The following is a 25,762-nucleotide window of genomic DNA, read 5'->3' as shown; positions in this document are numbered from 1 at the left end:
AGCATATGGAAATTCTCTTCTAATTGCTTCCATTTTTCTCAATGAAATAGGATGCAAGAATGTTACCTAAGAGTGAGGATGCCTGAACCATACTATTTCAATTACAATTGCTTCACAGTCTTATTTCCCCAATGTTTTTATCTTTTCCACAAATTTCTTGTTCTGCTTTCTAACTACAGTTCTTGGCCATTTTCATACATTCTTTCAGACAAGCAGCACTATCAGCTTTTCAGTTTCTAACAACAACAAAATAGAGTGTCGACGGAAATTAAATGCATGAATTTGGACATAATCGGCATCTTAAGGATATCATGTCTTCCCAGGAACCTGGCAGGCCTCTCTATTTATCCCAGTCTCATTTTACATCCTCTCATAAATCTTGTTATTAGTCTTACTCCTTTGTTGTCAAGTTTAATCCTGGGTATTTTATGGTTTTGTTTTTTTTAATGTGAATTCTCCTCCTCTTATCTCATCCCATAGCATTTAAAACTAAAGTGTTTAGTACTCATATAAAGGAGAGCTAATTTAATTTCTGCCAACCAGTATTTTTTGTGACTTTGATAAAGTCATTGAACTCCACAGATCTCTGTCTCTGCAGCTGGAAAAAGGACAACTAAATGACCTATGTAATTTAAAGAAATGTAAACAGAAAGACACTTATATTATTCCTATTTTACTTATTAGCCAATTGAGTCTCAGAGTATATAATTTACCCAATATCATGCTGTGGATAATGACAAAAAGTTACCTAGTTTTTTAGTAAATTACCAACACACTTTTTAGCAGACATTGCTTGGTTATCTAGAGCTGAAAAACAAACCATTCCAAAACAGTGGCTTAAAACAAGAACCATTTATCTGCTTACAACTGTTTGGGTTGGCACCTTAGGCAGATCTTCACTGTGGAGGTTGTCTTTGCTGCCTGTTAGGTTGACTTGACTCACTTATGCAGACGTAGTCTATTAGCAGGTCAGCTGGGGGCTGGTTGACCCCAGCAGCCACATGGCTAGCAGTTGGCTGATACTGTCAGTCAGAGTGCCTTGGTTTTCCTCTACCTTCCTTATAAGGCAGGCTATCTTAGGCATCCTGGGGTTCAAGGGTGAAACCAAAGTGTGTATGGACAAGCCTTTACTGAGTAATATTCCACTGTATATATGTACCACATCTTCTTTATCCATTCCTCTGTTGATGGACATTTAGGTTGCTTCCATGTCCTGGCTATTGTAAATAGTGCTGCAACGAACACTGGGGTGCATGTATCTTTTTGAATTATGGTTTTCTCTGGGTATTACTCAGCCATAAAAAGGAACGAAATAGTGCCATGTGCAGAGTTGTGGACAGACCTAGAGACTGTCATACAGAGTGACATAAGTCAGAAAGAGAAAAACAAATATCGTATAATATCACTTACCTGTGGAATCTAGAAAAATGGTACAGATGAACTTATTTGCAAAGCAGAAATAGAGACACAGATGTAGAGAACAAACTTATGGATACAGAGGGGGGAAGGGGGATGAATTGGGAGATTGGGATTGACATATATACACTACTGATACTATGTATAAAATAGGTAACTAATGAGAACCTACTGTATAGCACAGGGAACTCTACTTAATGCTCTGTAGTGACCTAAATGGGAAGGAAATCTAAAAAAGAGGGGATATATGTATACATATAACTGATTCACTTTGCTGTACAGCAGAAACTAACACAACATTGTAAAGCAACTACACTCCAATAAAAATCTTAAAAAAATAAAAGGAATGTGTATTCTTGAAAAAAAGAACAAGCCTTTACTTGTGTTCATATTTGCTAATGACCCATTGGTCTAATCAAGTCATATGACCAAGCCCATAGTGATTGTGGAAGAGAACTAGACAGGGACATGGATAAGAGGAGGTGTTATTCATTTGTAATTATTAATGTAATAATGTACCACAGCCCTGAATATGATTCAGCAGAGCATCACTTTCTAGAACCAGTACACAAAGCTTCAGTGGGTCCAAGTTTAGGAAGCATCTACAGTAGGTCCAATGAGGTTATTTGACTTAAAATCCCCCAAAGCTCTTACATCCCTAATTTCCCCCTATCAATCTGCTACAGATACCTCCCATTTCAGCATTAGATAGTGAATCATCTGTGTTTAAGAACTTGTTCCTTATAAGAAGATATATATCACTATGAAATAGACTCCACATAAATTTATCAGAAAATTTCCAATGGGACCACTAGCCCTTAGCAGCGACATTTGGGATAAATAAGGATTTTTGCCTATTTAAGGGAAAGAATGGGGGATAGCCATTTTCTGGATAAGATTGCTGCTCTGAGAAGGTAGATCTGGGCTCAACATCACTTTAAAAGTCCCTGGAAAGTCAGGAGGGTACAAGAGAAAGGAGCAAACTTTGAAGACTTATTTATGTTTCAGTGAATCCTAGAGCTGACATTTGAATGTAGAAAATCTTTCAGCAACCTTACCTTTTATACACTCAGTTGCTATAAACTTGACTCCTTTGCATTTGCCATCATATATACCTTAATAAATTTTCTCTGACTAAACATGCTACTTCTTGCCACATTTGGACTTTCAAATCATGGCAACTTTAATGATGAGAAATGTATTCTAAAGAAGAACAATTTCTAAAAGTGGTATTCAGATTTTGTGAATTCACAGAAAATTTTTATTTTAATTTCTTCATTTCTAGAAAAGAGAATAAAATTAGTTCTACCCATCCTCATGTAAAAGGTGTGAGGATGAAGCTTATGTTATCCTAAACTGTCTCAAGCTTCTGAAGATGATGATATTGTATGACCATGTCATTCTACCTTTATTTCTCCATTTTAATATAAAATCATGACCCAACAAAAGAAACCAAATAGCTAATTCATAAATTAGAGTCAGGATAACTTTGAACATAGGGGATTACTATTTACTTTAACTAAGGTGCTATCGCTACTTTAAGACCCTATTGTCTATATATAAATGTTTTAGTTTCTATGATTATATTTTATTTTCTCAGAGTGTTGACATATAACAAATATGATCAATACTTCCAAAGACAATATATACCTAAAATCAACACATTAGGTCTTACAATTATCCATCAATAAAAATCAATTAGAAAACTAAACAAAGAATTATTCATTGAATTATTTCTATTCTCTTTGGTAGGCATTAGTAAATGGCCTTTCACTATATTCTGTAGAGAAGAGATAGGAAGAAATATTTGAGAAGCAGCTGAATTTTTGATAAGGTATCAAATGAGTGATGTCTCCCCCCCATCCCTCCCTCCCTCCCTCCTTCCCTTTTGTCCATTTTCTTTCCTTCCATCGTTCTTCCTTCATTCTTTAAAAAAATTCTGCTATGTTTACTGAGTTGGGTACAGGAAGGCAATAGGAAATCCTTTTATAACAAAAGGGGGAGAAAAGAAGTCATTTTTGGTGCTCAGAAAGCAATCAGTGGAAGTAACCAGAACTAGGAAAGCAACTTCCTTGGTCTGATTAATGAGAAAAGGCAGCATACGAAGGTGAAGGTCAAATTACCAGGGTAGGCAGGCAAGAAATGATTAAAAATAGGTAAGCAAGAGAAAGTATCAAGGAAAGTTGGTTGGATTGAGTTCTGTTCATTGTGAGAACATTCTTGGGAGAGAATTAGAGGCCTAGGCCTGGGGGAGTGAGGTGAGCTAGTGAGGTCACAGCCATGATGAGCTGGATTTAGCTGTTTAATGGATGTGCCTACGGATGATCCCAACCCTCCAGGTGATCATCTCAGCCAGAAGGAAGCTAAAGGGCTACAAGAGAACATCACCATGGCCCATGGTGCTAGGATCACTTGAGATGGGTTTTGGAGAGAGAAGAGAATACAGAGAAAATGTATTGCTTTTAAAACTACAACAACAACTTGAAAGCTATTTTTGTAAATGCCAAGAAAAAAATAGCTTAACAGCTGTTCCTGCCTGTAGTAATTGACACAAGCCAACTCTCAGGAGTAATTTCCCCGGGAGAAGAGCTTGCCTAACACAACTGGGAGTTTACCAAATAATCAACTTTACTTTTTAAAACATTTCTGAGTCCTACAAACGGACTGTGAAAGTTGCTAGAGAGAAACCTCACTAAAATGGAGTCAGGAGGCCAGAAGGGGAAGCTCTCATCATGTACCACCCTAAGTTAATACAGACCCAAACAGGAAGAGACATACCTAGCATCTCTGGGAGGAAGTGACCTACGTTACTATCACAAGCAGGAGGAAGAAAGATCCCCTTGCCTGGCAACAGCTCAGCCAATGAGAACTGTCACAACTCAGCAAATGAACAGCCACCATACTTCAGACTCCCAGTTTCCACCTATGGACTTTTTGATTATAACAGCCCCTCCCACCTACCCCTTTTCCTCTATAAAAGCATTTCCTCTCCTTTGTTTTTACCAGACTTGTATGAGCTTCACCACAGTTGCATGTCCCAAACTGCAATTTTTTGCTACTCCTGAATAAACCCATTTTGCTGGTAAAATAGCTATTTTACTGTTTTCGATTCACAGGACAAAACAAAAACCCTCAATTGATCTTTACAATATTACTCTATTAATAACATGATTATTTTAAAAAGTAACTCTGAGTTCTCAGAGGCAGCGAATAAGATTAGGGCTGAAGTCAGAATGAACAAGGAGATACATGAGTTCACATAAGAGAAGACTGTACACTCTAAGTCTGAAAAATCTCAAATCATCTATAGAAACCACATTTATAGGACATACCTGCATCATTATTTCTAATAAAGCTCCTTGGAGTAGAGGGTAGATTTCTGATGGGATGATCCTGATGGTGATTTTATCCAAGAGGGGCTTGTAAATGTAATCCCCTTATAGTCCCCTACAGTTCTAGAGCCAGCAGTCATGATTTCAAGTCCAAAGACCAAAAGCTCTTAGTAACGTAGAGAGATTAGTCTTTCTGTAATGAAATCCTGCTAACTGACTATGCACAAGACTGATCTATGTACTTCTAACCATTATACCTCAATGACCTTCCTTAATATAAAACAGCAGTCACATTATTCCAGTGATTTAGTACCTACCCTCCTTCCAAGGCTTCTCTCGTCCCAGATTCAAAAAGGCAGTGTTTCAGAATGATTAAGATCTCAGACTTTGAGTTGTGACTGGCCCAGTGTGAATCCCAGCTCTGCCATTTACTAACAATTTGGTCTTGAGCAAGTTTCTTAGTCTCTGTGGAATCAAGTTCTTTCATTTGTACAATGCGGCTAATAATGACTTCCACTTCAGAGTGTTGTTATAAGAATTAAATGAACTAACACATATAAAGCACCCAGAACAGTGTCTGGCACATAGTAATAATGAACTACTTTGAGCTGTTATTAGCATGATTATTGGGAACCCACATTTTTACAGCAGAAGGTTGCTTGGTAAATATGAAATGAAAGATCCAGGGCAATGAGGTGTTGATAGTAATAGCATTACATTTCATTTCTAGTAAAGTTCAATTGACAAGTTTGTTTTTATCTCCCAAATCTAGTCTTCCTTAGTGGAGCAGTACTCACTAGAACATTAGGCAGATCTTCACTTTCTGAATCTCAATTTTCCAGGCTTTCCACTTTTTTTCACTGGAATCATTCTTTCTTTAGTTGTGGTAATATCACTGATTAAATGTCATTCATGTGTGATCCCCTTGGAGTTTAAAGACATTACATATTGATTGAATTAATCCAATTATCAGAGTTTTAGAAGCACTGTTACAGCCTACATCATATCCTGTTAGATGCCCGGTTAGAGGTATAGCAAACCCTGTCTACGCCCTGCTCCATTAACACCTTAGCCCAACTGACTTCACATGGGATAGGCAATTCCGGCACTTTGCACATATCCCACTTAACATGCTGCACTGCTCTTCTTCCTTTACCTGAAGGCTTAAAATAATTACATTTTAAAGTCATGTCAGGACTACGTCATTAGATAACAGAGTAAGTGATCGCCTAGGTATGTCCTTGTGCCCAATCAGACTGATCATAGGCAAAACCGTATTTGTCTCCTGAACCTTCCAAATCCTTTTGGCCATGCCCTTCTCACTCTTCTGAGTACCTGTTCCAAGCCCAGAGGCCAACCCATTTTTACAGGGCTCAATCCTTAGGTCAGAAAAGCTTTTACATGTTAATGGTTTAAAATAGTCATCTCCAAACATTAGCATGATGTATCCAGTCAATAAAAAACTGAGCATATCTCCCCAATACATGTGTTTTTATACACTAATGCTACACAGGTATTATTGCATACTGTTCATTAATTAAATATAAACAACAGACATTTGATGAGATAACCAAATATTAATACAAGTTCTAACAGTTTAATTCTACATCCCACTAAATCATTTTTTACATACCCCAAGGAGAATATACCCTGATTTAAAGAGCATTGCTTAAGATTTATGGCACATACCATACTGCAACTCCTAAATTTAAAAGTCAAAAAGAGTTGAAGATGCAACATAGTAGAAATCACCTAGGGTAGATGGGGCACCTCTTCGTCACTGCCTAATGGAGTAGAAGTCCAGGTTCCCCATTTGGCCTCTGTTGACACTCAAGGGGGGAATTCTTCATTACTACTGGGTGGTCATGGCAGTTCTGGCTCCCCACAAGGTATTCACTGACCTCCCTGGCTGGAATAGTTTGGGGTGCCTTGTTATTGCTCCCTGCATAGCCTTCATTGACACCACGGGGGTGGAGGATGGCCTTGTTATGGCTGTGTGGTTGTCAAAGTCCTGACTTTCCACTGGGCCTCCCCTCACACCACCCCATTAGTGAGAGGGAAAGGTGCTTCATTCTTACCAGATGGGGATAAAAGTCTTTCACTCAGCATTCTCTGAGACCACGCTGATGGGGAGATGGAAGCACCCATTACAGCTGGGCAAGGGTTGAAGTCTAGACTTCTCACTTGGCCTTTGCTGGCATGGGTGGGGATGGGGCCATTGTGTGTGTGTGTGTGTGTGTGCGTGTGCGTGTGCGTGTGTGTGTGTGTGTTTCTTATGGTGTTTGGATGTAGCTGAGTGGCTGTGGTCTAAAATTTTTCTGTCTTAAACGCTGCCCCTTTCTTGGTCCTCTAACCTGAAAGCATAGGCTTTTATTGGACTATTTTTGTCTGTGCCTGTTGTCATTTACCAGTTGCCTATATGTTCACTGAAAGTCTGAGATATACGAGCCAACAAGAAACACATAAGCCTTGCTACCCTGGTGGTTCTGGGGTCTGCTGCCTTCTTTCCACTTCACAGTCTTCTTATAATGCTTGATATATAAGGTCCAGGGTTTTCAGTTGTTCTTTTGGGATGAAGCACTTGTTTTACGTGAGACATTTAACCTCCCTGTGTGTCAATTTCCTCAAGGACATAATGACAATAATTATATTGGCCTTAACAGAGTAGTTGAAAAATTACAGATAATTTTTTTAAAAAATATTTTCATGTTGAAGTTTGTAAATATTTCCCAACCTAGTTTTGTTTGTTTTTATTTATTTATTTATTTATTTATTTATTTACTTATTTACTTATTTATTTATTTTTGGCTGTGTTGGGTCTTCGTTTCTGTGCGAGGGCTTTCTCTAGTTGCGGCGAGTGGGGGCCACTCTTCATCGCGGTGCGCGGGCCTCTCACTATCGCGGCCTCTCTTGTTGCGGAGCACAGGCTCCAGACGCGCAGGCTCAGTAGTTGTGGCTCATGGGCCTAGTTGCTCTGCGGCATGTGGGATCTTCCCAGACCAGGGCTCGAACCCGTGTCCCCTGCATTGGCAGGCAGATTCTCAACCACTGTGCCACCAGGGAAGCCCCATATAATTTTTTATTGAAGTTAGCCTGGCATGTTATACACTCTCCAAGGACAACTGTGTAAAAGATGTTTCTAAGTGTTAGCTGTGGAAATGAATCAGTGTAGTGTTATTTCTGTGAAGTACTATGTTCACCACTCTGGGCTGCATGATACACACTCTACAGAGATATACGTAGAAAATGTTTCTAAGGGTGCTAGTTGCACAAATGAATAAATACCATAGTACTAAAAAAAAAAGTTTGCCTGGAGCATGCCTAGTTACAAAAAGCATTTAAAAAAAGAAAAAGGCAGCTATTACTATTATTACACCAGTAGTGGCATCCATGTTTTCCATTTTGACATCAATAATTAATAATGCTGCAACTAACTAAAGCAGTTATTGGATGTACCAGTCTGAAAAAGGGAACTGGTGAAATGGAATCATACTAACAATACAGGGTTTTTGTGAAGACTAGATAAAGTCATGCTAAAATATGAGCTAAACAAAATTTTAGACAAAAAGCTGTGGCGATTATATTTATTTTTAGCAGTCATAGTAATATTGCAAAAGATTTTTCAAGCATATTAGTTAGGCCTTCCTTTTATAACTTTAGGGTCAATTACATCCCAAGAAACCTCAGTCTGGTCCCTAGAAATAATTAAAAACCAGTTAAATCAGTTAAAAGTTTTCTTGACATTACTCTCAAGAAAATGCTAAAAGTAAGACCACATTCATAACGGAAATAAAGTAGAAAACTTAAAAACCCTCCTTCCCCTTTCCTTTGTCTCACATACCTTGGCTGCCTCTGGAGTCTCCTGTTTACCCCCCAACCCTCGTTACATATTTATCATTTTTTTCTTCCACAAAGAAAACTCTGGCTTAATTACTTTCTTTTCTGATTTTCTTCAGGAAAGACTCTATAAAGTAAAAGGGAGGCAGTAAATTCTCCTCTGTTAATATTTCCCTTTGCATCATCCACCTCATGCAAATCCCAGAACTTTTTAATGCTGCAGTTATAAGCAGGACACAAATGTAAATTTCTTCCTACCATGAGGCAAAAATCTCACTGCATTTGAGCAGGTATTTTTTAAAGGGAAAGGGTAGAAATGAGTGTAGTGTAATGTGCATGAGCATAAACTATGAAACAAGACAAGCCAAGTTCAGTTTTTGGCTTTACTACTTTTTAGCTTTGTACCTTGGGACTCTCTGTCTCAGCAAAATCGTCTATATAATAGGAAAAATAGTGAATAGAGTTGTTAAAAGTTGACAATAATTATATCCATAAATAACTTACTGTCACAGAGGAAGTGCTAATAAATATGCCTATTAAAATACTTGATTCCTTTCAACCACACTGATCTAATCATGCACTTTTTCTCCACTTGCACTGACTGAGATCAAACAAATTGGAAATCAATAGTTGTATTTGAAAAACTTGCATGGCAAGAATTTACTTCTTTTTTATTTTTAACATCTTTACTGGAGTATAATTGCTTTACAATGGTGTGTTAGTTTCTGCTTTATAACAGAGTGAATCACCTATACATATACATATATCCCCATATCTCCTCCCTCTTGCGTCTCCCTCACACCCTCCCGCGTCTCCCTCGCATCCTCCCTATCCCACCCCTCTACGTGGTCACAAAGCACCGAGCTGATCTCCCTGTGCTATGTGGCTGCTTCCCACTAGCTATCTATTTTACATTTGGTAGTGTATATAAGTCCATGCCACTCTCTCACTTCGTCCCAGCTTACCCTTCCCCCTCCCCGTGTCCTCAAGTCCATTCTCTACTTCTGAGTCTTTATTCCTGTCCTGCCCCTAGGTTCTTCATAACTCTTTTTTGTTTTTTTAGATTCCATATATATGTGTTAGCATACAGTATTTGTTTTTCTCCTTCTGACTTACTTCACTCTGTATGACAGTCTCTAGGTCCATCCACCTCACTACAAATAACTCAATTTCATTTCTTTTTATGGCTGAGTAATATTCTATTGTATGTATGTGCCACATCTTCTTTATCCATTCATCTGTCGATGGACACTTAGGTTGCTTCCATGTCCTGGCTATTGTAAATAGAGCTGCAATGAACATTGTGGTACATGACTCTTTTTGAATTATGGTTTTCTCAGGGTATATGCCCAGTAGTGGGATTGCTGGGTCTTACGGTAGTTCTATTTTTAGTTTTTTAAGGAACCTCCATACCGTTCTCCATAGTGGCTGTATCAATTTACATTCCCACCAACTGTGCAATAAAACACTTAGAGGAAAACATAGGCAGAACACTCTATGACATAAATCACAGCAAGATCCTTTTTGACCCACCTCCTAGAGAAATGGAAATAAAAACAAGAATAAACAAATGGGACCTAATGAAACTTAAAAGCTTTTGTACAGCAAAGGAAGCCATAAACGAGATGAAAAGACAACCCTCAGAATGGGAGAAAGTATTTGCAAATGAAGCAACTGACAAAGGATTAATCTCCAAAATTTACAAGCAGCCCATGCAGCTCAATATCAGAAAAACAAACAACCCAATCCAAAAATGGGCAGAAGACTTAAACAGACATTTCTCCAAAGAAGATATACAGATTGCCAACAAACACATGAAAGGATGCTCAACATCACTAATCATTAGAGAAATGCAAATCAAAACTACAATGAGGTATCACCTCACGCCAGTAAGAATTTACTTTTAATTCGTCCAAACAGAAGAACTTGGTGAAATGAATTATTTACACCCAAGGAACTGCTCCCTCAATAGATTAACAGATATAACAATCCTAGACCAGGAGGTACATTGGCAACTTCCATGAGACAAAGCCACCCTCACTACAACTATTAAGTGAAAGACTACTACATAACATAGAGAATCCCTTCCAACCTCAAGAGCATAGAGACCTGTTATTTATTCTATGTACACACAGTTGATGCAAAAAAAAAAAAAAAAAAAAAGGTTCAGATTATGAAGTTTCACAGTTACCTGGAAGTTGGTCAGCTGAAAGCAACTGACCAGCACTCCAATCAGCCTAATAATGGCAAGGCATCAGTTAGACTGTCTATTTCTGAACAATCAGATGGACCTGGTCGCCTTTATTAATTTTAAAAAACAGATTTGACTTATTTAAGGTGACTGAATTCGGTAAATCTGTAACTGTGATATCATATAGTTACGGCTTTAAAATTAATAAAATCAATGATCATGGCGAGGATTATGATGCTGATGATCATGACGATGACAATAACAATCAGAGAGATATCATGAGTACCTTTCAGGTAAAACTGCTTAAACAACCAAATTAACCTTATAACTCGGTGGGGTTTTTTTTTTTTTCCCTGTGAACTTATTCACATGTTATACTGAATGCATTACCTTATACAATAGAATAGCCACTGATAAAGAAATTAAAATTGAGGTCCTCACAGGATAGATGACCAAGGAGAAGTTGTGCTATGAGTAAGGGGAGGTGAGAGCTTGCCCTGATGCCTCCTCGGCTTCCTCCCTACTGGAAAATAGTAAACACCATTATCACACATAATATTGGGGATCAAGGTTACCAGATATGATTTAAGGGCATTTCTGTACAGCAAAAAAATAAAATTGTATTTTCTTATCAAGGTGATTGTGTGAGATAATGATAATTTAATTTCAGTCCATTTATTTATTGTCCATAGACTCAGAAATAACCTCCCTCTCAAAATTCACTCTTAACAAAGTCGGCAGGCAGAGAGATTTCTCACAGTTATTCTCAGCGGTGCTCAGATCGCTCAAGTGAATTACTGGAAACAATGGATACTGAGAATAAAAGAAAAATGATTGCAGAGAATAGAAGTTGATAGCATTGAAATAAAAACCTTCCAGTGGGGCAGACCTGTGTGGAACTACCTGTCTTTGTATATTTCCCCAAGGAGAAGAGTAAAGAATGGTTTGGGCTGTGAGATGCATTTTAAAACTGTAAAATAAAAGGATAATGTATCAAACCAAATTGTGTTGGCTTAGAGACGTATTACATCTTTGCACAATTTTGCATTCCCTACAATATTTTTCATATTTATTCATTAACTTTTCCTCCCATAACATTTCTCCTCCTAAGATAGATAGATAATTTGTTGGTACTGACTCAATAGCACATATATCTAAACTCCTAATCACTTAAAATTCTTAATGAATTCTGAAAATAATTATAAGTTATTTTCCCTCATCATCATGATTCTGAAATGTTTTGTAATTCAGAGTGTGCTGTGTTATTCTTGGACCATTCATTCAGGGCATCTATTGATCAACCACCCAGTATTTCCATAAGTCATCTGTTACTGTCAGGACACAAATAAAAACCTTATATTGCATACATACAAGGAATCCATGCCAAGAGAAAGCTTGTGCCTCTATTTCCAGCACGTGGTCACTAGACAGGACTATTTAAGACTAAAACATTGAAAAAGCTTGGATACAAATAACATTGTACAGTGAGCTCTGTTTACGTGAATAACACTGTTAGAAAGATGAACAGGGGTTAAAGGCAGAGAACTAGTAAATAGGGAAACAGTAATTTTTGAAATGAATTTAAATAGAGTCTTAGAATAATGCCATTTGCAGCAACATGGATAGACCTAGAGATTATCATACTAAATGAAGCCAGACAAAGACAAATATATGATACTGTTTATATGTGGAATCTAAAAAAAAAAAAAAGAAGAAAGACCCAAATGAACTTATTTCCAAAACAGAAAGAGACTCACAGACATAGAAAACAAACTTACGGTTACAAAGGGGAAAGAGGGGTGGGGGGAGGGATAAATTAGAAGGTTGGGATTAACATATACACACTACTATAGTTTAAAAAGATAACCAACAAGGACCTACTACATAGTACAGGGAACTCTACTCAATATTTTGTAATAACCTATAAGGGAAAAGAATCTGAAAATATATATATACGTATGTATAACTGAATCACTTCGCTGTGCACCTGAAACTAACACAACATTGTAAATCAACTATATTTCCATAAAAAAATTAAAAATAAATAATTAAATTAAATTAAATTAAATTAAATCTTTAGCTTACAAGAGAATGTAAGTTGCAATCACAGGAGAAGAACTTTTGGTCTAGACCTTTTGTGTGTCCTGACAAGGCTAGTTCAGTTTTAAAACCTACTTTGATCTGTCAAAGATCAAAACCTGACTTTAGCCTCAGTTTCCATGTTGCTATCACTTTCTGAATTGTCACATTATGCCCTAGATTTAAAGGCACTATGAAAAATCAGTCATAAGTATAAAATAGAAGCTGTTTTGTAATTGTAAAAACTCATTAGTTAGGAGATATCATTTGAATCAGGGATACGACCACTGGTCTTTTTACTTTACTAGAGCACATTCCATTTCGAGGAACTTAAGAAATAGTCTCTTTTGGAGTAGGATCTATGATGGTAACTAGTTGGGACCATTCGAAGAGAAAGTAATGCTGCCTAAGATCTACTGATTAAGAAAAAAGTGTCCCATCCAATTTCTTGTTATGCAACAAATATATAACGTCTGCTTAGTGATTTGAAATGATGATGTCACACTGGGATCCCAGCATACTTTAAGAATAAGGGATTCTGCATCTTAGACCAATTGCATTTAAAAAAAAAATGCACCCTCTAAGGAGAGACTGCAGTCCATGTCAGTTACTTCTAAATGGATGCCAGACAAGTCAATCTGTTTCTGACTTGATACCTGCCTCTCTGAGCACCACCTCTGTTTATATAGTCCTTCACAGCATTTGTATTCAGGAAGATTCAAAGTTCTCCTCATCCTGATTTATTCTGCTGCATAATTAATAAAAGTAAACACATACAGAAGACCTGTGACAGGTACTGTTCTAGATGCTTTGTATATGTGAATTCACTTAATCCCCATGTAATCCTTTAAAGTGAAAACTGTTATTATTCTCATATTTCAGATGAGGAAACTGGCCCATCCAGGGCTAAATATGCTACCAAAAGTCACTCAGCCAGGAAGAGGTGGAGCCAATATTTGAACTTAGGCAGTCTGTGTTCAGAGTCCAATCTTAAGCACCACTCTGATGCCTGGAGACTAGGGTAGACACAGAAAACCCAGGACCCCCAGTCAACATTTAATATCAGATAAACAACAAGGCTTTTTTAGAATAAGTAGGTCCCCCAAATTATATACGTATACAAAAAAAAACAAACACACACCTTTTATTTTTTATCTGATATTCAAATATAACTAGGTACTCTATTATTTTTATTTGCAGAATCTGGCCACCCTCTTGGGGACTTTCACTTAGCCTGACTTTTCTGAATAATGCCCCTTCCCCAGCATGGTCTCTATGACCTTCAGCAGTGGCTTGTCAATTACCAAACTTTCTCCTAATCCATTACCCTAGGCTGCCTTGGCTGCCTGCTAAATGCCAACACTTCAGAGAAAGTTCTCAGTATCATACAGCAGGGATTGGGAAACTTTTCCTGAAAAGGGCTAGATAATAAATGTTTTGGGCATTGTGGGTCATATGGTCTCTTTCTCAACTATTCAACTCTGCCAGTGTAGCAGGAAAGCCACAAACAATACATAAACAGATGACTGTGGCTGTGTTCCAATAGAACTTTATTTACAAAAACAGACAGCAGGCCAGGAACACTCATTTACTGATCCCCGCCACAGACTCTTCTGGCAGATTTCATGAGGTGTGTATGCCATCTGAAAACAATCTACCCAACCAAAAGACACCACAAGAACATAAGCTCTCTCTGGAAGTTATCTGCTGTTTAGTGAAAAAAATCTTCAGTGAGAAATCCCTCCTCAGTATCTCCCCAAATAAGGCCAGACTTTACCTCATATTCTAGTCACATCATTATAGGAGAGAGGTCTGAAAGATGACAACCTAAATGAAAGGCAGGGCCTGGATCTTGCAGGTTTTATATGTGCCCCTGCGATGGAGATACCATCTATAATTACCTCCTTTCCCGTTTCCATTTCCTCCACACAACTCAAAGAAGCCTGTCTCTTTGTATCTCCCATTTCCTCTCTTTGATCTAGGTACTTGTGTGCGTGCAGTTGTAGCTCTCTGCTCACTGTTTTATTCCCCCCATTTGCATTGAATTTAAATCCTTAAATTCAAATCCATGCTCTTCTGTATCCCCCAAATCTCACTGTTTGCCAAATCCAGGGGCTGCCTCTGTTCCATACCCCGTTTGATTACTCTGCCATGTTTAAAACTCTGAATTACATGTTTCTCAAATCACTGTCCTGGAGACCTTCAAGATGGCGTAGGAGTAAGACGTGGAGATCACCTTCCTCCCCACAAATACATCAAAAATACATCTACATGTGGAACAATTCCTACAGAACACCTACTGAACGCTGGCAGAAGACCACAGACTTCCCAAAAGCCGTGTGGCTGACAGGGTCTTGGTGCTACGGCCGGGTGTCAGGCCTGAGCCTCTGAGGTGGGAGAGCCGAGTTCAGGCCATTGGACCACCAGAGACCTCCTGGCCCCACGTAATATCAAACAGCGAGAGCTCTCCCAGAGATCTCCGCCTCAACGCTAAGACCCAGCTCCACTCAACGGCCAGCAAGCTCCAGTGCTGGACACCCTATGCCAAACAACCAGCAAGACAGGAACACAACCCCACCCATTAGCAGAGAGGCTGCCTAAAATCATAATAAGGTCACAGACACCCCAAAACACAGCACCGGACGTGGTCCTGCCCACCAGAAAGACAAGATCCACCCCACCCACCAGAACACAGGCACCAGTCCCCTCCACCAGGAAGCCTACACAAGCCACTGAACCAACCTTAGCCACTGGGGGCAGATACCAAAAACAACGGGAACTACGAACCTGCAGCCTGCGAAAAGGAGACCCCAAACACAGTAAGTCAAATCACCGTCCTTCCTCGGAATCTGAGAGTGAACTCCCACTGTTCTCTTCTCACCTCTGTGACCACATTCTTCGTCTGCAATCATGGCCACCAAGAATTCTCTCTGTGCTTGTATGTGGAATCTGTTTCCCCTCCCCTAAAATTTGTGCTGATTTACGTTGACCAATGGAATGAAGCAGAAGTGGCACTGTGGCAGTTCCAGGCCTAGACCTTCAGAGGCCTGGCAGCTTCCACTTTCATTCTCTGAGAGCCCAGAGCTACCATGACTGCTTTCCAGGAGCTATGTACATGTCAAGTTGTCCTAAAAATAAAGCAAACTCAATATATCCTGTCCTGGGCTGAAACGTGTCTCTCCCCCTCACCAAGTTCCTATGTTGAAGCCCAACCCCCAGTACTTCAGAATGTGACTGTATTTGGAGATAGGGCCTTAAAGAGGTGATGAGGTTAAATAGGCCGTTAGGGTGGGCTCTGATCCAATCTGACTAGTGTCCTTTTAGGAGGAGGAAATTTGGATACACAAAGAGACACCAAGGGTGTGCACATATAGAGGAAGGACCATGTGAGGACACAGGGAAAAGACAGCCAGTTTCAAGCCAAGGAGAGAGGCCTCAGAAGAGCCCAAACCTGCCCACACCTTGATGTTGGGCTTCCAGCCTGCAGAACTGTGAGAAATAAATTTCTGTTGGTTCAGGCACCCAGTCTGTGGTCACAGTGGTGGCCCTTGTGAATTAATACATATCCCAAACCTTGCCAACCAGTCCTAGGCAGCACAACTTATTTGCAATCTGCTTCTCCTCCAATACTGTACACCACTGGCACATAGGACACCAGCTTACTTTACTACTGTCTGTTCTCCATTTAAACTCTAGCTACTATAATGAGCTTACAACATATACAAATATAAATTCCAGATGGATTAACAATCCAAATTGGAAAAGCAAAAATTTTAAGCTTTTAAAAGAAATACAGGAGAACATATTTTATCATTTCAATATACGGAAGAATTTCTAAAATAAGTCACAAATAACACAAATCATAATGAAAATCATGAATAAAATTGATTACATCAAAATAAAACACCTCAGCATGAAAAAACTTACCATAAACAAAGAGAAAAAAATCACACACTTGAGGAAAATATTAGTAGCACATGTAATTAGTATATGAACAATATTTGGATAATATTAAAAACATACAAAAAAGTAATAAGGAGATTAAAAATCCAATTGAAAAATGAGCAAAACAAATAAATGGGAAGTTCACAGTAATGGGAATTTAAGTATATAATAAAATAAAACAAAAGCAAACTCATCTCACAAGTAATCTAGGAAATAAAAATGTAGAACCACATGGTATAGCATTTCAGTTAATAAGATTCACAGTTAAACAAACAAAAATAAAGAGACAGATTCAAGTATTGATGAGGATTTAGTTTAACTGGGACACACATACACTGTTACAGGGAGAATAAGTTGTCAATAAATTTAACAAATTGGAAAATATGCATATTCTGTGAAACAGCAACTACACTCTTGGTTTAGAGATAGACTCTCAATTACTGCTACAGGCTAAAATTGCCTAAGGAGATTTTTGCTTGTTTGATCTTTAATACTAGTACCTAAGCCCTGCCCAGAACAAATGAATAAGAATCTGTAAAATGAGGCTCAAAGATGGAGGGATTGCAACCTCCAGCCATTGTTGAGACCACTGCCCCAGGTGAAATTTCATACAGGTATACAAGAAGATACCTTTAAGAATACTCACTGCTATATCATCTGTCATAGCTAAAAGTTGGAAACAAACCAAACATCCTTTACCAAGAAAATGGATTAATAACTTGTGGCACAGTCACTATGGACTGTAGACAGTAGTTAAAATGAACAAACTAGAGTTGCAAAGTTCAATATGAATAAACCGCAAAACACAGTTTTAAATAAAAATGTGTCCTTTGAATTATACATGTAATAATACTAGAAATTTTAAAATATGACATCAGTACTTCATATTTTTTTATCACTGCCTAACATACCAAAATTTTAAAAACTTTTTGGGAATGATCAATGCCAAGGTCATATAGTAGAATAGTGATTAATTTTAAAGAAAGAGTGAAGGGGAAAAGATTGAAAAGGCATATAAAGGAGGCTTTTAGGTTTACTGTATCTTTAACATGTTATTTACAATCAAGACCAATAGGATGCAAATGTGGCAAAATGTTGAGAGCTGATGACACTTGGTAGTGGTGTTACATTCCATATTTGAAATATTTCAAAATACAGAAAAAAAGGGGAAGGTAGGGAAGATGCAGGGAGACACTTTGAAGGAGGCTAATCGTGGGAAGTTAGGCCAAAGATAGAGGGTTCTTATACCAGAAAATTTGGACATAAAGTCAGTTTAACTTTAGTCATCTGTATCATTTCAAAAGTTCATATTTGATTTTGAGCTCATCTGGAGAACCGTAGTAAGGCTTTGAACAAAAAGCCCTGAGAGTGGGCCTTTTGTGGATCTTTGCATCCCATATCACCAAGTTCCCTAAAACTGGTGACTATGGTAACTATGAACTACCTAAGCTTGTTAAATTCAGAGAGAGGGAGAGGGAGGGAGAGGGAGGGAGAGGGAGGGAGAGGGAGGGAGAGGAAGGGAGAGGGAGGGAGAGGGAGGGAGAGGGAGGGAGAGGGGGGAGAGTGTGTGTGTGCGCGCGCGCGCGCGCGCGCGCGCGTCTTTTACAATTAACATATCTATTAAAGTTAAAATTGTTTGTTCATAGGTACTTTGACCTAAGTCTTCTGCATTTAGGTCACATTTTGGTAGAAAAAGTATGTGTTGTTCTTTGACATCATCACAAATTGCTCCATTGATGTTCCTTGGTTATTCTTGCTCTTTTGCATATCATGGTTTTCATGTTTCATTTGACTTCTCACCAGTAATCTTGGTGACCCCTCAATGAAACCTACTTGCTTTCCCAAGGGGGAACGGATTGGTATCTCTTCCTTAGCGATATGCAAGGCTGATCATAAATTTGTTACTGAACTTGCAACACTGTACTGTAACCATTGTTTCCATCACTGCTTCCCAGACTTAACCGTAAACTCCCTGAGGGTGCGGACCAAGATTCCTTCTTGTGTAGGGTCCCTGTGTCTACTCCTGGAAGACACCTGGACAGCCTGACTTTTCAGAAATGTCTTGTAAATGCCCCCTCAAGTTAGTTTCCACATAAGTTTATTCATTCATTTAGGACAGCTTATAGTTGGCCAGTTTTCCCTGTCTTTCTTTATGTGTTTTTGTGACCTTTCCTACTTCTTATTCCATAATTTTAATTCTGATTCCTACAATAAGCTCTCCCTCAACTGAATTTCTATAGGACCTGTTCATAACTTTCGATTTGGATGTTCATTATGATGGTTATATATTTACATACACAAGTTTGATCTTTTTGGAGGGCAGAATCTTCTCTTCTTTCCCTCTTCATACCCACAATGACCCAGGATTTCTCAAAGTGCCACCCTGACCATGTGCATTGAAATAACTTGGGGGTACTCTTCACAAAGTATATTTTTAGCCTCCCTCCCACAGTCTCTGGGTCCAGGATCTCAAATTTGTATGTTAACAAGTAAACTAGGAGAGCCTTAAGAAAAATTGGCATACAAGGTAGAAAGAAATGAAGAACATGTTACATATCAATTTTTTATACCAAGGGCTTTATATATTTTAACAAATTCAATGCTAATAATAAATCTGTTTTAAAAGGTATTACTATCCATATTTTAAAGATGAGAAATTGAGAATTAGAAAGCGTATAGCATAGTCTTTGGAGTCAGATTGCCCAGGGTTCAAATCGCAATTCCATTACTTAATAGCTATGTGATTTAGGGGCAAGGTTTTAACATTTCTGTGCTTCAGTTTCTTCTTTTAAAATATACAGAAAAATAGCAGCAATCCCATGAAAGCGTTCTGAGGACGAAATGACATAAGTAAAGCTCAGAGAAAAATGCTCAACACACAAAAGTCCTCAATAAAACTTAGCTGTGAGATCACTGAATCCCACATTAAGCAGTAGTGGAAGTGGGGTTGTCTTAAACCAGAGCTCAGAAACGTTTTCTACCCAGGGCCAGAGAGTAAATATGTTAGAGCCTGCAGATTACACAGTCTGTTTCAATTACTCAATTCTGCCCTTGTAGCAGGAAAACAGCCATTAACCAAATGTTAAAAAAAAAAAAAAATGAGCATAGATGCATTCTAATAAAACTTCATATATGGGCAGAAATTTGAATTTCATATAATTCTCATATGTCACTAAATATTCCTCTGATTTTATTCATTAAAAAAATCCAAAAACCTTTCTTAGTCCCCAGGTGGTACAAAAACAGGCAGTGGCCAGATATGGTCGGGGAACTCTAGTTTGTGGACCCCTGCCTTTAACTATCAGATTTCGAAGCTTTTGATACAGCACAGCTGCCTACCTGAACTTTGAATGTAAAAGCTACTTAGTAAGTATTTAATTGGTTAATACAACAGCATTTCCGAGGTTTCTGCTTCAGTATCTTGACGCTTGTTTAAGAAGAAATTAAGTAAAATGGAATCCTTTTGGTTTTGTATCCTTTGAAGCCACCATATGAACCTTTAATTCGTTAATCTCCTCGTCAAATTCACCCCATTCTCTTCCCACCTCCACCAGACTCTCTCAGTGCTACACTAAATTCCAGATCCAAAGTCGAAGTTGTTGTGCATCATGATGACTATGTAACCTTGTCACTCCCTTCCTCTTCCTTTTCCAGCTCTCCTCTTCAAATAAACCAAAATGTCCCTTAAAAAAGAGTGTTTTTAGAGACTAAGTCTGCACAGCCCATGCAGACTCCAGATATGCTTGCTTCAGGCTTATTGATTGTACAACTTGCCCCACACCTTTCAGAGATCCTTCCATTAAAGTCTAGGCAGAATCTTCTGGCAATCCTTACTGGTGAAACCAGTATAACTGAATAAAAAGTTGACGAATTAATTCAATTCTACTAGGTGACCCACACTGAGATCTGGACAGAAAGAGCAATAAAGCATTAACGTGACAGATGGTTCCTAGAGCAGCATTCAGCTGTTATTAATCCATTTAAATAAATATTTAGTTATAATATCTAAGTAACTAACAACTAAGTTAATGTTGAATGTAGGTTATTAATATTAATATTGTGCAGAAAAAATAATGCAGCAAAATCTTAAGTCAGATATGACATCTATTTTAAAAATAAACTTCTGAACTAGACAGGATTTTTAAACTGAATCTCAGCAGTTCCTGTTGCTTTAGAGCAAAGACAAAGCCTTCACTCTCCCATAAACAATCCGAAAGAACCCCTTGCCTTCCTGGGAGTACTGCACTGTTCATTTCACCAGTGCCATTACCATCCATGAGTTGGTCTTTTGATTAAAGTGCTGTCCCTGCAAACCCCCAGTCCCACCATCCAAACACCAAAAGCCAGGATGGCTTTACACCTTCCGAAAAGCTGGATTTTGTTAGCACAGAATATTTAGCACGGCCTCTTCCTCTCTCATTAGACATAGCTTTAACTGAATAGTTTTTATATGGTGATCATACTGAATACTAAAGCCTCACTGCAGAATGATCATAAATACACAAATGCCTCCTTCTTCACATTTCTATCTAACATGAATAGGCGGACTACCAAGAAGAGCACTAAAAAATAGCATTTAACCATTTTTCCTTAGCTTTTCAAGCTGTGGTCTAAAGATCAGTGAGCTACACACCCAAGGCCTAAGTTCAAATCACTGTTCCATCTCATGCTGGGGCCTCATTTACTTATATTCATATATTCATTAATAGGGGTGATGAACTTTAAGCGTTACCACTGACATTCTAATGTATTGTGTGATTTCTCCATCATGCATCTCATCTTCACATATGGAGCAGTGGTTCTTTATTCCCTTTCCTTAGTCATGTTACTTATCTGTGAAATATCTTCCCTACTCACCTGATTTTCTGTCCTCTATCAAAGAGCAAGGAAAGGAAGAGTTTCTGGATGATACTAGGCAAAAAGGAAGCCAGTCAATTTGGGCTAGTAAATGTAAAAAAAAATTAGAGACAAAAGTCTCTTATTCTCAGTCTTGGCTGAATGCCATCTGGGTTGAGACTGAAGAATGGAAACAATAACTGGGCCAAGAAATTTCCCTAATCCCAAAACTCTCTGCAGAGCTTTTTCCTGAATTACCTGTATTTTGACCAGACGTGTCTCATCCTCTAGACACCTGCCCACTGCTCCTCAACTCAATTTAGATGACATTTAACTCAAAGCCTTGGATTACAGTTGAATCAAACATAATCTGTGAAAGCCTTAAAGACAAGTGTGTCTGTTTCATCTTTGTGTTCACAGCACATTGCTTGGCATATAATTGATGTTCCAAAAGATATTTGCTGGCTGAATAAATAAACATATCAGCTAATCCATTCAGACCAGTAAGAACTAGTTGACGAATTCATGACTTGACTGAACTGCCTAGCTGGACTGACTGATTTTTTCCCCTAATCAAGTCAGACAGAATGTTTGGATCTGCTGTGCATGTTTAGATAAAGATTCATGACATCCCAGTTGGTCTCCTGCCCATCTAGATCCTGCCCAACACTTGTGTCTATTTCCCCTAAATTCATATTCCTTAACATCATTACAAAGATAATAAAGAGAATATTAAAAAAACTTAGATCGTAACATTTCTTACAGGCATAATAAAGGTGCTTATTTTCATGCCTATAAAAGGGTATCTAATTTCTATTTCATTTTTCTTCCGAGTTCCTCAAATATACCGTAGACTTGACGTTACTGGTTTTTGGTTTCCCTGTTACAGAACAAAATGCTCCAACAGCATAGGATGGAATGAAATTTGCCCAAGGACAAACAGATGGCATTAGAAATTGAGTACCCTGGCTTTCAGTTCAATGCTTCTCACTACCTTAAAAAACAATAGAAGTCTGTCTTCTGATTTTTCTAGAACCAGAAATGCCCGGAATAAAAGAGTTGTTTTCGTACAATTTCATTTATACAAACTGAGAAACTATTACACATGGAGGCTATCAACTCTTTCAAATCTCAAAATTAATTTGGGTATCTCAGTATTTTTATAATTGAGATTATTATTCTCCTTTAGTCTTTGATATGTAAAAATCACAGGCTAAAACATTCAATTTACACCAACTAGTCATCTACTATAAGATTCTTTTAATCAAGAAGTTACATGACCCCGTCTAATAAAAAGAAATTCCTAATAATTAATACTAATATTTTAATTCTGCATAGAGCTTTGCTTTTTACAAATAAAACAAATTTATTAAATATAAGAGTATAGTCACCATGGCAAAGAGAATCATACACGTATAAATTCCTGTCAGCAGAACACACATGATACATAGACAAACCAAACCACTATTTTGAGCCATGTCTTTTTCTGACTTAATCCACATTTGACAAATACGCAAGTTTATTCACAGGACATATTCTTGTTTCAGGAAAGCAAAATAACATTTTCAAAATGGCATATTAAAAAAAAAAAATGGCATATTGACATGTTTTCAGAAACTACAGACTAAAACTGCAATTTACATATTAACAGCTCATTGTCTTATAAATGCTCTGTCCACCAAGAGATAGTTTACAAGCATTATGGGGATCTGTAATCCCTCACACAGTAGCTTATTACTTGCCATATTCCTATCTCTAGGAATACATACTATTTCAGCTATGCAGACTTGAAGATGACCTCTTAGTATTCTGCCTTATTCTACCTTATTTTTCTTTTCGATAAAAGTAGAGTCTTTATCTATCTTTATCTATTCCTTTAGAATAAGGAATGCTAGCCATAAACATACACTTCAAAATCATTAGTATTAAATAAGAAGCATTATGTCTTAACAGAAAAGAACAGTATGGGGGCTACCAGGCATTAAAGACCTCACAAGCTGATGCCCTGAAACACTGTAGCCCAACCATGAACCAATCACCTGAATCTAGGCAGATCCAATTTACAAAGACACTGTTTCTTACTGCCTTCTAGGCACTGACTACTTTCTTTTTCCTCTGTATGGAGTTAGAGGTGCTAGTTAGTGAATTCTGGATGCAAACCAGATTAAGAAGAAATTTTTTTGTCTCAAGCAGAAGCAAATTCAGAGGGAAGCCAGTAGGTATACTAACACAGCAAGATATTATAACTCATCAAACCTTTATTAGTGAACACAGGGTATGCAGCTCTGGTTGGAATTCATTGTGTGGACTTGGATTAGTCATGACTGATCTGAATCTCAGATTCTGCACCTTTTTCTATGGATAATAATACCACCATATTGTGCATATCATTGCACTGTGATATTGATGCAATGAACTATTACAGGTAAAATGGCTGGGAAAGGTCAGAGGGGTTACGTTATACAACATAAGATGATTGTTCTCTACAGAATACAGGCGTCTAGTTTCCACATATACCTCTCCAAAGGAAGTGACGGTGTCACAGAAATCGAGGATTCTGTGATAACTTGGATACCACCTAGTTTAACATACTTCTTTCATAGATAAAGAAACAGAGACTCAGAGAGATTAAATTCTTTATCCAAGGTACAATGGTATAATTGCTATTAAAATTCCCATCACCTACCTGCCCACCCACCCCTCGGTCCAGGGACCGTGGCGTTCATGAGTACTTGACCTGGGAGGCAGCTTATCTGCGCCTTAATAGAGAAAACTGTACCTTGAAAAAAAAAAAAAAAATTCACATCATCTGATACCCAGATCAATGCTTGGTTAAGATGGCTCATCCTAGCCTCACATCCCAGCACATTTTGTTTATTTCCAGAACACTGACACATTTTTGTAAAAATAAACTACTCTTCCTACTTCAACACACACATTTGACAGGAATAAAGTCAACTACATGTGCAACTTAAAAGAAAGTATGGAGTTTAGGCACCAAAGAAAGAGAGGTAAAAAGGGCAGTTTAGAAGTTTATCAGAATGCAAGTCCTATTGCATTATTTTTCAGGAACACAGCAAAAAATGTTCAGTTCAAAGAAAGTCTTCTCTATAAGTTGTGGCCAACAGGTGACTTGTAGGACTTCCTTTCCTCATACATTTTTGGGTCATGATAAAAATTTATCAATTCAGTTTATTAAAAAAGAGACACCTAAAGGACGTGACGAAGGCAATCATCATCTTAATGCTGTAAGTCTCTGCCCAGGTATTCACCACTCTCCACACGCACAAAGAGAGGGGCAAAGAACATGGGGAGACATTTCTAGTTCAGCTATTCTGAGAGATTCTCCTCTCTCTCTCCCCCCCCCACAGTAAATAACACATAAAACGCTACTATGTCTCTTTAGCAACACAAAGATATCCAGAGCAACTCCCAAAAAGAGTGTCTTACTGGAGACATTTTTTCTTTGGCTGCATGAGATCTATCATTTTGAAAAAAAGGGTTTTTTCCCCCCCACTTTCTCTATTCCCTACATCAGAACTTCTGTGCAAGTATACGATTTTATGTCTTAAAAGTAGGAATTATGCCATGTGAGTATCAGTATTAGTTTATCACAATAATGATTAGTATTTGTTTATCACAATAATGCTAATAATACCCAGGCCAGTGATGTTCAAACAACCCCATACTGCCAATGTAAGCATAGGAAATCATATATTCTCTAAATGGATTTATCCAGGAACAGAATGTGAGAAAGTAAGTAAATCCCACTGAGAGTGCAGAAGCCAAGATCTTAACTGTCAATATGCCTTAGGAACAACAGTTTTCACATCATCTTTTAAAATACCATGTAAACTTCAGTGAAAATACTGTGCAAACAATTGAACCAGAGAATGTGTTTGTACATCTTTAAACCATTCTTCAATATCTTGCATAACAAGCAAGACTAAACTATTTTAGTTAGCAATTTAAACCACATTATTACAATTTTAGCACTTAACATAGTAAACAAATGAAGACGTTAATGCATTTGTGCATTTATAAAACATGTGACTTAATTCAAATACATTGAAAAAAATGCACATTTCAATATCATCGGTCCGTGTTCCCAGATTGTTTCATTTCC

The sequence above is a fragment of the Eubalaena glacialis genome, chromosome 8 (genome assembly GCF_028564815.1).
Source record: "Eubalaena glacialis isolate mEubGla1 chromosome 8, mEubGla1.1.hap2.+ XY, whole genome shotgun sequence".
In the NCBI taxonomy this organism is placed as follows: Eukaryota; Metazoa; Chordata; class Mammalia; order Artiodactyla; family Balaenidae; genus Eubalaena; species Eubalaena glacialis.
The sequence above is the reverse complement of the archived record's forward strand: the minus strand, read 5'-3'. Positions refer to the sequence as shown.